Below are 14713 nucleotides of genomic sequence, written 5' to 3' on the forward strand. Positions count from 1 at the left end.
AAAAACATTTCCAACAATGCACTCCACGTACAGACCAATCTCACCTTAAAATAGGGAGGAGGACACTGTTTGAGAATGTTGATTGAATGGCCCCGTGGCCATCTTTAAACTCTAAAAAGCTACGATTCTTGCTTCTTCTCTTCAAACATGGTCTCACTCTAGCATGACCATGTGCATGAAATCTAATGAGCTCTAGCGGGATTGAGGTTCCTGTGCGCACAGGTGGGCTCCGGCAGCACCCACTGGGGTCCCAGGCCATCACAAGCCCCTGCACACCCTCCCTGAGCTCCCTGCCCCCAAACAGACTCTGGGGCCGGATCCTCTGATAAGCAAAAGGCATGCTTATATCCTGATAGGAACAGAAGACAGCAGCAGGGTGGGATCAGAGGCCGGGCTCCAGAGAGAGCTTTGTGTTTCCTTTTATATAGATCACTCCACGTTGCCTGAAAGCAGCTTCCTCACCCACTAAAACAAGGGAGATGGACACAAATCACTGACACTTCAGAAATGGAAGGGGCCCCACACAGCAGTTTAGGCTTAATTAAATTCATTTACTGACGTACACAGAACACTTTTCACATCCAAACTCTAAAAATAACAGCCACACTGACAAGCACGTTTTGTTCTGAAAGTTCATTTGCAAATCAGTTACGTGAAACCTGGAAGGTACTTCTCCATAGAAATAATGTTATTAGGGATACTTGCGTTTCCATGTCAGCCCACAAAACCTTATTTAATTTGTAAAACACCTGAACACGGTACAATGACAATGATATCCCAGCCCACTGGGATGCAAGAGAAGCATGTCTCCCCTCCCTATAAAGCCCCCGCTACCCCTGCCAAGCCACCACCATCGGGAGGAAAGAGATTCTCAGACAAAAAGAAGGAAGTGAGAATGAGAACAGAAATGAAGTGGAAAGACAGATATCGGGTGACGGTGGGGAGCTGAGGCAAAGAATGAGGACCAGCCCAGCAGACCTGTAAGAGCAGAGCAAGCAGACGGGAGCAGAGAGACAGAAGCCATTTGCTCCCCCGCGCCCCCCCCCATCCCCCACCCCACTAGCAGCTCCTTCCACCACAGCAAACCCGTTTCCCCCAACACCACAGCCACACTATACAGAAACACTGGGCACTGGGAAGGAGAGGGGTCAGAGGCGGGGCAGGACATATCCACTGGGCCCACCTCTGACGCATGGTGATTCTGTGCACGAATCACCCACAATCCAGAAGTTAAAAGGGCATTTCTAAGAACACAGTTTGGCACTTCCTGTTGCCCCTGTGCCTGGGGTGCCCAATCGCACCCCTCACAGCACCTCACCTGCCCTGGATGGGTTTCAAGCTCCTGTCCACCCTGCCCACTCCTCCCATCTCCATCCCCCACCCAACCGATCTTAGGCTGGGCAAGAGGCTCAGCCTATGTGCTGGACACCATGCTTAGAGGGCCCTGCACATACCTCCTCCAGCCACACATGCCCAGGGGCCAGGAGCTCACAGAGCCCTGGGATGCACCTACCCGGACCACGCCACAGGCCCGTGGGGCCTGCTCCAGCACCTTCCTGGTTCAGCCTCTCAAAGGTGGAACACACCTCCAGTTTGTACAAGGGAGGCTGTTTGCAGAGGGTGCGGCCAAACGTGGGACCTGGGGCCAGGGATGCCTATTCGTACCACAGGGAGATTCTAGACAAGAACCTGAGGAGTCTGGGGATTTGACTCTGGCCATCCAGGATGACAGGAAGGTGTATTTATTAAGACAGGAGGATAGAACTGGGTTTATGCAAAGGTTGACTTATAACTTTGAAATACTTATTTAGTTTTGGGGGGTACTATGCTAAGTGAAATAAGCCATACCGTATGATTTTACTATATGTGGGATCTAAAGAACAAAATAAACAAAACAGACAAAATAGAAACAGACTCGCAGGTGCAGAAAACAGACTGATGGTCTACAGAGGGGAGGAGGGCTGGGGGATGGGTGGGAAGGGTGAAGGCACTGAGAGGCACAAACTGGTAGTCATGGGGCCGAGTGGGCACTTGAAATAGCCACTACGCTGTACCTCTGAAACTAATACAGAATAATACTGAATGTAAACTATAATTGAAACAACGTTTTTAATGAAGTATTTATTTAGAAACATGGTGTGGAAGCCTCTGTGTGTATTCCTGCCCCAGGCCCAGCACCTGTTAGGGGCGGGATGTCTTTCCTCTGCCTGCGTTTGGCCACCGGGCCACGTGCGGGGAGGTCTGCACAGCAAGTCTGCTAATGAGCTGGCAAACTAACTTCCCTTCCTAGGCCTCTTCTTAATTAGAAATAAAATGGCTCCCAGCACTCCCCAAACAGAAGGTTCCCAGATTTCTGCCCCCCTTTCCCCACTGGGGACACTTCCCTTTGCCACACACCACACCTGTAAGGTAGAAGATGACCCCAGTCGACCCCAGTCACTGCCGCACCCCTGGGACTTGCAGCCTCCCCCCTGCTGGTTCTCCTGCAGAACAGCACTCAGCAACCACACAGGGGTGTAAAGCCCACAGATTATGGTGTTTCCGAGTGAAACAATGTTCAAGAAAAATCCATCTAAACCACAAGATGATACAGGTCTCAGGTTACTCACCTCCATGTGGGCCAGGGCCGTGACACAGCACAGCCTGAGCGAAGCTGCTGCTCTGGGACAGGCCTGCCTGCCCACACCAGGGGCCTGGGCGCAAGCAGCCTGTCCGACAGGCACAGAAGACGGGTAACACAGCCCCGCGGGGCATCTGAAGGCAGGGTGCTGCAGCGGGAGCCCCACCAGTATGGACACCCAGTGACACTCAAATGTTTAGGAAATCCCTAAAATCTGCGCTCAATGCCACCTGGCTCCGTGCGCTGCAGCCCTTTACTCCATGAAGAGCAGGTAGGCCGAGTTCGCCCGGAGCACAGCATCCTGTTAAACAACCCTGGGGGAATAGACATGCCATGAGGGACAGGACGGATGGGGACACCAAGAAACCGCTGTGTTCTGTCGCAGGACCGAAACAGAGCCCACGTCAGCTCAGGATGTGTGACTGGACTGTGCTGCAGTTCACTCCGTGCCCTGTGACCCACACTTGGTCGAGCCTGCAATGACTTGTGATAAACTCTGTGCATCCCGACCTTGACCCTACTTCGGTCGATCACGATCATTCTGATCGGTAATCCTGCCCGATCAGGTCACAAAGATGATATCCACATGCCCTAGCCGCCTCCCACGGCTGAGGGGCCTGTCATTTTAGCACTTTACTGATCAGAGCCCACTCCAAAAATGGGTTTCAGAAAGTAGAAACAAGATAAAAAGGCCTGACAACTGAAAAACCATTAGAATTACTAAGAATTTGGTAGTATGCCAAATTCTTTTTTTTTTAAGGCCCGTATACATACCAACAGCATCCAGTCAGAAAAGAGTCTGGGGGAGGATAGAAGATCCCTTCTACACGAAAAACAAAAGTAACTACCTAGAACAGAACATGAAAAAAAATTGCAAACAAATAGTATTGAAGCAACTGGTTAAGATTTGGGGGGAAATACTAATAATAAATAAGATTTAACAAAGACAAGACATGGAACCATAAAACTGGGCGAAGAAAATGCCAGCAAATATTTACAGCACCTTGAAACAAGACAAGAATTTCGTGTCACTCCTGCTGGGGTGACGCTCCGCAGCCCCCTTGAGCTCTCCTCCCCTTGCCACAGCCCTGGGAGCCCGACCTCCCTGGCGCCCTGTCTCCTGCTCAGCCCGGGAAGACAATGAAGCTTCGGCAGCAAGGCCCCTTCCTGACCCCAGCCCTGGGAGGGCAGAACGCCCTGGGTAGGAGGAAAGGCCAGGTTCCCATCCGCAAGCCTTATCAGGTTAGCTTTTCTGGTCGGCTGCTGGAGGGGAGTTCACAAGGAAAAAGGGGGCTTGACTCTCCAAAGCATCAGTGACTTCTTGTGATTGTTTTTCTCATTGTAAACAGGCACGTTTGTATCTAATTCTGTAACTTGAAATGGTATGTTTTTTTCTTAAAAAGAAAACCAAAATTGCCTAAGCATCAGGCCCCAGAAAACCCGGGCCCATCCAGCTCACACACTCCCGCTGCGGCCCAGCACACGCAAGTGTGACACGACCCTTGCTGCACGGGCCAGCTGCGGCCCGAGTGAGCTCCGGAGGCGGTGCCCGGTAAGCACTCATCTCACAACCACACGTCTATAATGGACACATACATTATAGTGTACACTGTACATGTATATTACAGTGTACATGTTTTTTTAAAATATATTTTATTGATTATGCTATTACAGTTGTCCCATTTCCCCCTTCTCTTCCCTCCCCCCTGTACCCCCCTCCCACCCACATTTCCTCCCTTTAGTTCATGTCCATGTGTCATACTTATGAGTTCTTTAGCTTCTACATTTCCCATACTGTCCTTACCCTCCCCCTATCTATTTTCAACCTACATTCTATGCTACTTATTCTCTATACCTTTTCCCCCTCTCTCCTCCTCCCACCCCCCTGCTGCTAACCCTCCATGTGCCCTCCATTTCTGTGGTTCTGTTCCTGTTCTAATTGTTTACTTAGTTTCTTTTGGTTTTGCTTTAGGTGTGCTTGTTAATATTTGTGAGTTTGCTGTCCTTTTACTATACATGTCTTTTCTTTATCTTCTTTTCTTAGATAAGTCCCTTTAGCATTTCATAAAATAAGGGCTTGGTGATGATGAACTCCTTTAACTTGACCTTATCTGAGAAGCACTTTTTCTGCCCTTCCATTCTAAATGAGAGCTTTGCTGGATAGAGCAATCTGGGATGTAGGTCCTTGTCTTTCATGACTTGGAATATTTCTTTCCAGCCCCTTCTTGCCTGTAAGGTCTCTTTGGAGAAATCAGCTGACAGTCTGATGGGAACTCCTTTGTAGGTGACTGTCCCCTTATCTCTTGCTGCTTCTAGGATTCTCTCCTTCATTTTTACCTTGGCTAATGTAATGATGATGTGCCTTGGTGTGTTTCTTCTTGGGTCCAACTTCTTTGGGGCTCTCTGAGCTTCTTGGATTTCTTGGAAAACTGTTCCCTTTGCCAGATTGGGGAAGTTCTCCTTTATTATTTGTTCAAATACGTGCTCAATCAGTTGCTTTTCCCCTTCCAATTCTGGTACCCCTATAATTCAGATATTGGAACGTTTAAAGGTGTCTTGGATGCTCTTAATCTTTTCCTCAATTTTTTGAATTCTTATTTCATCATGCTTTCCTGCTTGGTTGATTCTATCTTCCTTCTGGTCCACTGTATTGTTTTGAGACTCATATTCCTTCCTTTCACTATTGGCTCTCCTCCGCGTATCTTCCTGCATCTCTTTTATGGTAACCTGCATCCTTTCATCTAAATTGTGTCCAAAAACAACCAGTTCCGTGAGCTTTCTGATCACCAGTGTTTTGAACTGCACATCTGATAGATTGGCTAATTCTTGGTCGCTCAAAAGGATGAGTCCTGGGGGACTGATCTGCTTTGTTGAAAACATATTTTTCCCCTGTCTCTCCTTCCCCCACCCCCACCCCCATCTAGTTGCTCTTGTTACGGTGCGGGGCGGAGCCTTAGGTGCTCACTGGGGCTGGGCACCCCAGTCGCTAGATTGTGACGTTATATGTGGGGGCGGGGCAGGAGAAAACAATGGCGGTAGTTCCATTCTCCTGGACTCAGACCCTTGTCTGGGCTTCCGGGCCGCGAGTTCTGCCCTGGTCCACAGTCGCTACCCCTCTGGGTCTGCCAGCCGCAGCTTGCGTACTCAGGGATTACCGCTGCGTTCTTGCGCCCCCGGAGGGCTGTCGCGCCGATTTCGCGCCAAACTTTCCCCGACCTCCGCGCGCCGCCGACCCGAGCCAGCCCCGCGCCCGCCCGCCCTGCTCGTCTTCTCCTACCAGTCCAGATGAACGCGTCTACTTCAACTTCTTGGCTGCCCAACTTCCATTCAGATAAATCCTCTGCCGGATCTGGGTGTTATTCTGATAGTAAATTATTGTTGTAAATTAATGTTTTTCTAATCTTGGTTGTACGAGGAGGTACGGTACGTCCACCTATTCCTCCATCTTGCCGGAAGTACAGTGTACATGTTTTAAATGTACACGTACATTTATGTAAAAGCACAACCTTTGAAATTAGACAGGCCCCTTTAAGCCGAAGTTCCCTTTTCTACAAAATAAGGATTATAATATCTTGCGAATTGGGAAGCACTTGATGAGATTAGGTTTGAAAGATACTAAGAACTATAGCTAGTACAAGGTAGTAAAAATTTAAACAGAAAGAAGGTCTGGAAAATATACATTTAAAGTGGTTATTTCCAGGTGGCAAGATGAGACTTTTTCTTTATTTTCTTTTGTTTATTTGTATTTTCTAATTTTTCTTTACTTTTTTGTTTATTGTATTTCCTAATCTATCTGCAATAAGCATATATTATTTGAGAAAAAAGGGGGGAAAGTTATTTTGGGATGATCCTAATTAGTATTAACTAGTTCTTAGCGTCAAATAGCTCTATAAAAAGAGCACTTCAATGTAAACTGCCCAGACTTGGGAGCTGACCCGCCAGGCTGTCCCGTGGGGACTGAAGGAGCTGCCGATGGGTTGGGACTAGAGCCCTTGACCGTCACTGTTGCAGAGCCCAGTGTTGTCTCAAGTGGAAAAGAGAGAGAGAAGGTGTTCAGCCTACCAGCCCCTCACCTACCCAGGCAATGGGACCTAACATGAACCACACGCCCCTAGGGAACTCAGAACAAGACTGTTTGTGGTGATGACACCAGCTGGTAACTCTTCTTACTCAAATATTCCTCATCCGCAATTCTCAGTAGCTGAGATTTCTCAGTCTGATAGGTGTGATCTTTCAATGAAGGATGTTTCGTGACAAGGCTAACTCTGATGTATCCGAGAGATATGTCACGACTCAAGCCCTATTTCTGCCAGTTAACAGCTCTACAACCCAATCACGTAGCTCCACTGAAGCTGTTGGATCACCCATACTACTCGGATAGTAGTATCTACCTGTATGCAGACATCAAAAGGATCAGGTGCATATGTGCTCAAGTAAAGTGTCCCACAAAGGTAGAGACCACAGTGATGACACCCATTAGCCATGCACAACAAAGGCAAGAGGACCCCGGTTCTCCTCCTCAGGTAAACTCACCTGGGCTAATGGAGGATGGGACCATCAGCGCTGTTCCATGCTCCACCCAGGGCAGGAGAAGACCCACAAGAATGCCCCAGAAATGAAGGGCAAAAAAGAGAGTGTGAAACCAATGGCAACCCGGAGGCCACCCAGGGGAGGGGGTCTCTATGTCAGTCAGGGCTTGATAACAGGGCTAAATCTAACACTTGCCAGTTTAAGAGAAAATATCAGACTAACAAAAGCTCACTCTTGCTTTATCCACAGGAGGGACCCACGGGGCATTGACACAGCCCACGGGAATGCCACCACCATGGCCACAGACAGATCCACTCATCTTTCCTCTGTGAACTGCTTGCTCCAGAGCTGAGATTCCTACCCTGACCCGTGGCTCAGTGGGTTGGGCGTTGTCCCCACAAAGTGAAAGGTCACCAGTTGAATTCCTGATCAGGGCACATGCCTGGGTTGCAGGTTCGGTCCCCAGCTGGGATGTATAGGATGTCTTCTCCCTCAGTTGATGTTTCTCTTCCTCTCTTTGTCCTTCCCTTTCCCTCTCTATAAAAATAAATAAATAAAATCTAAAAAATTTGTAAAAGCTTCAAAATTCCAGGGGAAAGAGCATCCAGTTGGCTGTTCTGGGAGGCATGCCTGTGATCAGCCAGGGTGAATGCCTGCCTGCCACCAAGACCACACACAGAAGGGGTGTCCCCAACATGGATGTGATGGCAAAAGCCCAAACAAACGTGCACTCTTCTGAATGCTCGGTTCCCACAGAAACATGGGCCACACGGAGCTCAGGCTCCTCTGCAGACGGAGGCTGTTCACCACCTCCCCCTCACCCCTAGTTAGCACAGAAAGCACTAGCTGGCCTGGGTGAGGACACTGGGGATGTGGCAATCCCAGAGAGGGACAGCCTCAGGCCAGTAGCACCCTAGGTAAACCACAGGGGTCACTGTGGTGATGGACCTAGAGATGGGGCTGACGGTTGGTCACGTCTCTCCCTTCACTGACTGCACTTCCAAAAACGGCCACCTAGGTCTACCTCTCACGCCTGACAGAGAAATTCCTGCCAGGGACAAAATCTTATAGAACACAGAAGCACACACACTAGGAGATGCAAATGCCAAAGCCAGGTTTTTCCAATGCTCTCTGCCATTTAAGGGCCTCTGTTGGTGAAGAACTGCAGCGGTGTGCACGGTGGGACTGCACTTGTGACTTTCACTCCACCGGAAGGAAGCAGATATCCTGGGGGCCTCAGATCGCCCCTAAGCTCGGCACCAAACTCCAGTATCGGCCTCTACCTGTGATCACTTCAACCCACGCTCTTCCTCTGCCGAGCAGAAACACTTAGGAAATAAACACACAACTCACGTCTCACCCTTGGTCCCCATTAGAAGTGTTGGTTTGGAAAGGCCGTAGTTGATCTGAAAGAGGTGCCTTACTGAAAACCATCACATATATGCGCATTGCAACAATAATCTGGTGCAATGCGCATATGTGCTGTACAGATGTGCAAGTTACTAGAAAATGAAATTAACGAAAGCTGAAATTCTTTTTATCTAGCAGTTAATTAGCACAAATTATAAACTGGGTTGCATTACTCTCTACATGGTGTGTGCCTCAGACCATTACCACACTAATAGGAGTGACTTTGGAAATGTCTTCAGCCAATTCTCACGTGTCAGAGAAAATCTGGCTTCTAAAGACATGGTTCCACCGATGGAGCACCCTTCTCCCACTCACTGTTTACTCCAGTCGGTGGTGTTCACTCCTTAGAAAAGAGAGAGAAAGACTACACGTGGATAGTACTGGTATTACTATGTCCATTACAACTGTAGATCATGAAGCAAAAAACCGCTGCAATTTTTCATTTGCTGACATTTCCCTGCCAATTTCTAACACAAGTCAAAAAATGGAAAACTGACTGAAGCAGATGCTCTATGACCCTCAGAGAAAAAGTCAGATTCCTAATGAAATATAAACACCCCCAGCGGCCTCCAGGAATACAAATCATCAGTTTCTGACATTAGCACAGGCTCCGCAGATCGCAGTTGTGACCGTTTGGAAAGCGCTTGTACAAAAGTGATCCATCTCTCCTCACTCACAACATCCCTCCGAAGCAGGTGTCCACACTCCATTTTATAGATAAGCAGTTGACACCCTGCGAGAAAATGATGCTCTGACAGCTACTGCTTTGGTCCCTGGGGGCTTCTTGGAGCCCCCGAGCTGTGGGCCTACCTATGGGTTGCTTTACTTCAATGAATAATTTGGGAAAATAGATAGTTTCTTGTTGAGGCGTTTGAGGTAAGAGTAAAAGGAGAACTCATTATGAATTCCAGTGAAGGTCACTGGGGGTGACCACAGCATCCATCAGTGTGGGAGACTTTTATCTAAAATCTTCGTGGTCTCTTGTGAAACAAAATGACAGGCAAAGGGCCACGCCCTGGAAGGGAAGGAGGGAGGCTAGGACAGGTGGTGAGCACCCCCCAAGCACCATGCTCTTCTACAGGTGGAATTCCTTTGTTCTGCAGCACATTTTTAATGGGCCCATCGTGTACAAAACTGGGCTGTGATCCCTGCACTTAAGGAAATCTAGACGAAAAATTAAATCACACAGGTGAATGGGGAAAACACCGCCTTACATTTTGTATTGGCTCCTTTCCTTCACCCTACGAACTCTCCCATCCTTGAAAAAGAAAAAAGAAAATGCTTGCTGGCTGGCTGGGTGCCACCCTCTTGTTATTGCCCTTTCGCTCTTCGCGCCTCCGCCAAGCGTTTTGAAAGCACAGTCCATACCTGCACTCTCCACCTCATCATCATCATCATCATTAAACCTTTCCTGGTAGCCCTGCAGCCTGACGCCCTCCCTGCCATCCCAACAGAACTGCCCTCACCCGGCTCTTACATCCAGCCCACTGCTCTGCAGACCTCAGGGACATGGCTCCACTCAGCACACACCCAGCGGAGGGGCCGAGACAGACTCCACTGGGCCATGTGATTTGTGGGGAGCCGCACAGCCTCACCCTGTCAACAAGTGACCAAGACTTTCCTTTAGAAGCCACTGTTAAAGGTTCATCAGAGGCTCCTATCAGGGTGCGGCAGTTCTAAAACAGGTCAAATTCTGTGGCAATTCCCTCATCAGCAGGGAGAGTCTGCAGTCCCTAGCCCTTCCGCACTGGCCCACCAACAGAGCCCAGCAGAAGTCATGCCATGAGACTTCTGAGGCTCTCAAGAAGCCTCATCACAGCTCGCCACTTGCTTCTCTCAGGACAATCACTCTTAGGGCCCGGCTGCCGCGGTCTGAGGAAGCACAGGCACGTCATGGGGTGTCTTACATGAAGAGGAACCAAGGCTCCTGGCGCCCAGCCCCAGTTGAGCTCCCAGTCTGCAGCTAGCGCCAACTCCCCAGCCATGGGAGTGGCCACATGGGAAGAGGACTCTCTAGCTCCTCCCCCCACCCTCCCTTCCCCCTGACCCTTCCAACCCTCGGCTGAGCCGCTCAGGGAACGTGCAGAACGTGCGCCAGCCTTCCCTGCCGAGCTCTGCCCAGACTTCCCATTTGTGAACTCAGTCCGTGACGGCCGCTGTTTCGAGCCGCCTCGGGGAAGGTCTGCTGTGCAGCAGTAAACAACAGGTGTGCGCGACTGTAGAAGACTCCGGCTTCTACGTAACAATTCTAGGAGGAATATGGTGAGAATTTCCTATTGTTTTAAATCCATTATATAAAATACAAAACTAGATTTTAGAGTCCTACAGGTACAAATTTACCAGAGCCTGAAAACTGTGTTTTAAAAAAAGGTCACAAGCAGTTATCTTCTAACGGATTCCCTAATATTGGTGGGGTAACTAATACATGAGTACTTTTGGAACCGATTTGTAAACTAACAGAAAATGCGATTTTACATCTTTTCTCTCCACGTGGCAACATCAACCACATCTATAGCCAAGTAACGCTGTTTTCACATTTCTGTTCTCCAGATTATCTATATTATTATGAATGCATCGATTGTTCTAATATACTCTGGGGCCCAGGACACAGATCAGTCTACTTGGGGTCTGAACTCGCTATTTCTGCGAAGGAGACACGATGGGAGCCACTGCGAGTGTGATCGAGAGAACTACTCAATAGCAAACGGCTCACAATTCTCCTAACTCAGGATCTGGCTACAGTTTACCATGATGAAAAAATAGAAACCATATGTAAAACAGCTTTTTCCTTTACAAGCAAAGCCCACTTGTAATAACCTACATGAGATATTCAAATTTGCTTGATCAGAACGGCGCTGTTTAAAAATACATGGCTGGAGTTCACATTTGCAGCGTGCAGATGAAAAAATAAAGACACGCTGGATTAATAATTAATATGTGACTGAAACCCAGAAGGGAAGGAGGTGGCGTGTTATGCATACTATCGCACCCTTTTTATCAGCCCTGGGTCTTCCTGCGGGCCGTTTGGTACAATGGGCAACTCGGGAAAGGAGGCCAGTGTGCTGGCGTGGTGTAGGGGAGCAGGGCTCGGGGGCCCACGACTCTGCGGCCGTCCCTGGGGAAGGCTGCACGTCCATCCATGTGGGAGGCTGATTTTATTCGACGCATCCTTGGTTTACTGCGAAACAAAATGCAGGCAACAGGCCAGGCACCGGGGCAGAAGGGGAGGTCTGAGCATGGTGGCAAATGCCCCACAGTGCAGGGGGCGGGGCCCAGGTGCCCCACCAAACCCCCAGGGAGTCCTGGCACAGCGGTCCGCTGGTCCTGCGGAGGCTCCCTCTCCGAACACCCAGAGTGGGGCTTCGCTGCCTCAGACAACACACCAGCCTCAGCCAGCACGGGCATTTGTGCCAAAAGGGGAAGATCCTCAAACCAATATAAACAACACCCCATTAAAAAAAAAGTAACCCACCAATTTACTTTCACCAGAGAATAAAATTTAAGAAAGAAATTTGTAAGACCAAACACAAATTCCGCAGGTGTCCAATGGCCTGGCCCACTGACAATGGCAGCCATGGGACCTGCGGAGCCAAGGCCCTAAGGGGTGGTCTGGGCCTGGCCAAGACTGTCAGGCCGGGGAGGACACCAACAGCTGACCCGCCAGAGACCTCCCACCGCTGCCGCTCAGCCATGTGCCTCTAACTAGTCCGGCAACCTCGTCAGGCCTCAGTTCCTCGGCTGCAGGATGGAGATGGGAATACCTGCCTCCGCAAAGAGCCAAGCCACCAACGCAGAGGTTCCCGAGGTGGGGCCCCAGGCCAGCAGCAGCAGGACAACCGGATACTGCTGAGAAGTGCAAACTGTCAGGCCCCCCTCCACACCTGCTGCACCAGACACACAGCGGGAGGCCACAAGTGGAAGGAGCTATCTGCACATTAGCAAGCCCTGGAGGTGATTCTGAGTCACACGAGAACCCCTGTGTAACTATTCTTAAAGCACAGAGCCTGGCATATATTAATGGCTCCACAAATGATAATTACCATGGTGACAAACAGCTGAATCGAGCTGACCTCACCCCTTCACCACCACGCAGATAATACAATGTTCTACTTACAGCGGATTCAATGCCTGGAGTGATGACAATGGAGATGGTCATAAATGATGGCAGGGATGATGACAAATGACAATCTTTCTAAATAGAGTGACTGGAAAGGGGACAGAGACCAGCAGATGTCCTAATTCACGGCTGAGAATTTATACGACTCAGAGAAGTGCTGCTTCTGTAGCTGTCCAGGGCAGAAAGGCATGAAAGAACCCTTTCTCTACAGAACTTTCCTTTACATTAGTACTCACGGTCATGGAACTCTCCGTCACTCATCCGGAGAGTTTCGACCACTCACAGGGTGGTTTCTGGGAGTTCTGGTCAGGGGCCGGCCGCTGAGGCCTCACATGGGGCAGGAATCTAGCAGAGTGCCTGCATCCTGGAAAGGATGCCACCTCCCCCAGGTGTGCCTGAGCGTCCAGTGGGCCAGAGGGCAGTCACCCCCCACACACGCAGGGCTCTCAGGCACCAGCCTTGGAAAACCACGGAAGGCCAATGCTCCAGGCTCTTTACCCCTCGGTGAAGTCTTACTCTGTGCTCCAGTGGGGTCCATCAGCCTATGGCCTCCTGTCAGCACACGTGAGTCTCCCCCAACCCGGCCCCAGACTTGTGCCCCGGTGCTGGGGGTTTGCCTGTGTGCAATCTGATCCACTCCCAGCCCTTCTCCCCACTGCCCCACCCCCCACACCCCTGGGCAAACTACCTTTCCAGACACACTTGCCAACTGGCTCCAGCCAGGTTTTTAGCTGGGAGGCAGGAAGAAAGAAAGGGAGGAGAAAGAAGGCAGAGCATGTCTTCCCCTTGCGCTCTCTGCCTTGGACAGTACCTCCAGCAGTGGCTTTGCCTTCCACTGGGTTCCACTCCCACCAGACAGGCCTTCCCCGATGGTCCCAGCTGCTTCTGGGAGCTTCTGTGTAGACTCAGCTCTTGGCCTCTGGTAGCAACACCCCACCCTCCTTCTCGTTTTTCCCATCAGCCTCAGAGGTGTTAGTGGTTTCCTGCTATTGGTAAATCGCTGGGTGACCTCATCGTCCCCTATTTGGCTTTCAAATCTTCCAAAGACTTTTGTAACTAAGTCCTTGCATTAAAGGTTTTCTGTTTGACTCCGTGGGCGATGACTAATGCAGTCTCCTCCCACATCTTCGGACTTGACCATGCCTTACCTGATGCTTGCCTGACTGAGTCAGCTCCCTATCCAACGCTTTCCTTGGGGCTGTTTTCTCCTATGGGGATTCCTTGTTCTCATTTAGGTTCTTCAGTTCTTACCTGTCTGTGATCACCAGTTTTGATACCAGCACATGCAACTGTGCCCTGACGCCAGCCCCAGCCCTGACCACCCAGACTTGGACACCCATCTAACCCCAAGCACTAGGGGGGACCGGCCAGTCTCGACTGGCATTTGCCACCTGCCTCTCCTTGAACTCTGTAACTAAGTCAACCTGCACACTGAGGTTCTCAATAAATATTTTACACTGTAAACTTTTTCCAGGAACAACCATACACCATTAGCAACTAAGTGAATCAGGCAAAAGTAAATTTGTCATGTGAAATAACTAGCCAACTGGCCCCCAAACTCACCTGACATTTTCACAACGTTCCACTTTCTTTTGGCTAGAAAGATACCACAGCAGAACCAACCAGAGTCAGAACACAGTGTTCCAGAAAATGATGATGCTACTGGCAACTACTCATAAGTGCAGTAAATACAGTATTAACGACTACTTGTGTGACGCTTCTTGTTTTGCAGAGAGAGCTGCCCCCACTGCAAGTCTTGCATTCCAAAAGAAATCACTGAACTATCTTTAATGACCAACCTTAGGAAGTTCAACTCTCTTAATTAATTTTTCAAAAAGTTAAAAACAAAACAAAACAGAGACAACTGCATATAACGAAGATTGTGGCGTTGATGACTCGGGACTGGAGCCAGGACTGGCAGACACAGCAAGTCCCCTGGGCAGACAAGCACTATATTTGTACGTGTTGCATTCTGCACTGCAGCTCTTGGAGGGTCTGAGAGGCCTTCTAGAATGGAGAAGAGATGGGTTGCCTTA

The 14713-nt window shown here is 49.6% G+C and overlaps 1 protein-coding gene across 1 annotated transcript in view; it reads right to left on the reverse strand.

Moving 5' to 3' along the window:
* Nucleotides 1-13596, reverse strand: part of CSGALNACT1 (chondroitin sulfate N-acetylgalactosaminyltransferase 1) — a 250336-nt gene extending 236740 nt beyond the window's left edge. The window contains exon 1 of the mRNA XM_036011519.1: nt 13489-13596. The gene's annotated coding sequence lies outside the window, so the exon portion shown is untranslated. The remainder of the gene's footprint in view (nt 1-13488) is intronic.
* Nucleotides 13597-14713: the final 1117 nt, after the last annotated feature.

This window comes from Phyllostomus discolor, chromosome 11 (assembly GCF_004126475.2).
Source record: "Phyllostomus discolor isolate MPI-MPIP mPhyDis1 chromosome 11, mPhyDis1.pri.v3, whole genome shotgun sequence".
NCBI lineage: Eukaryota > Metazoa > Chordata > Mammalia > Chiroptera > Phyllostomidae > Phyllostomus > Phyllostomus discolor.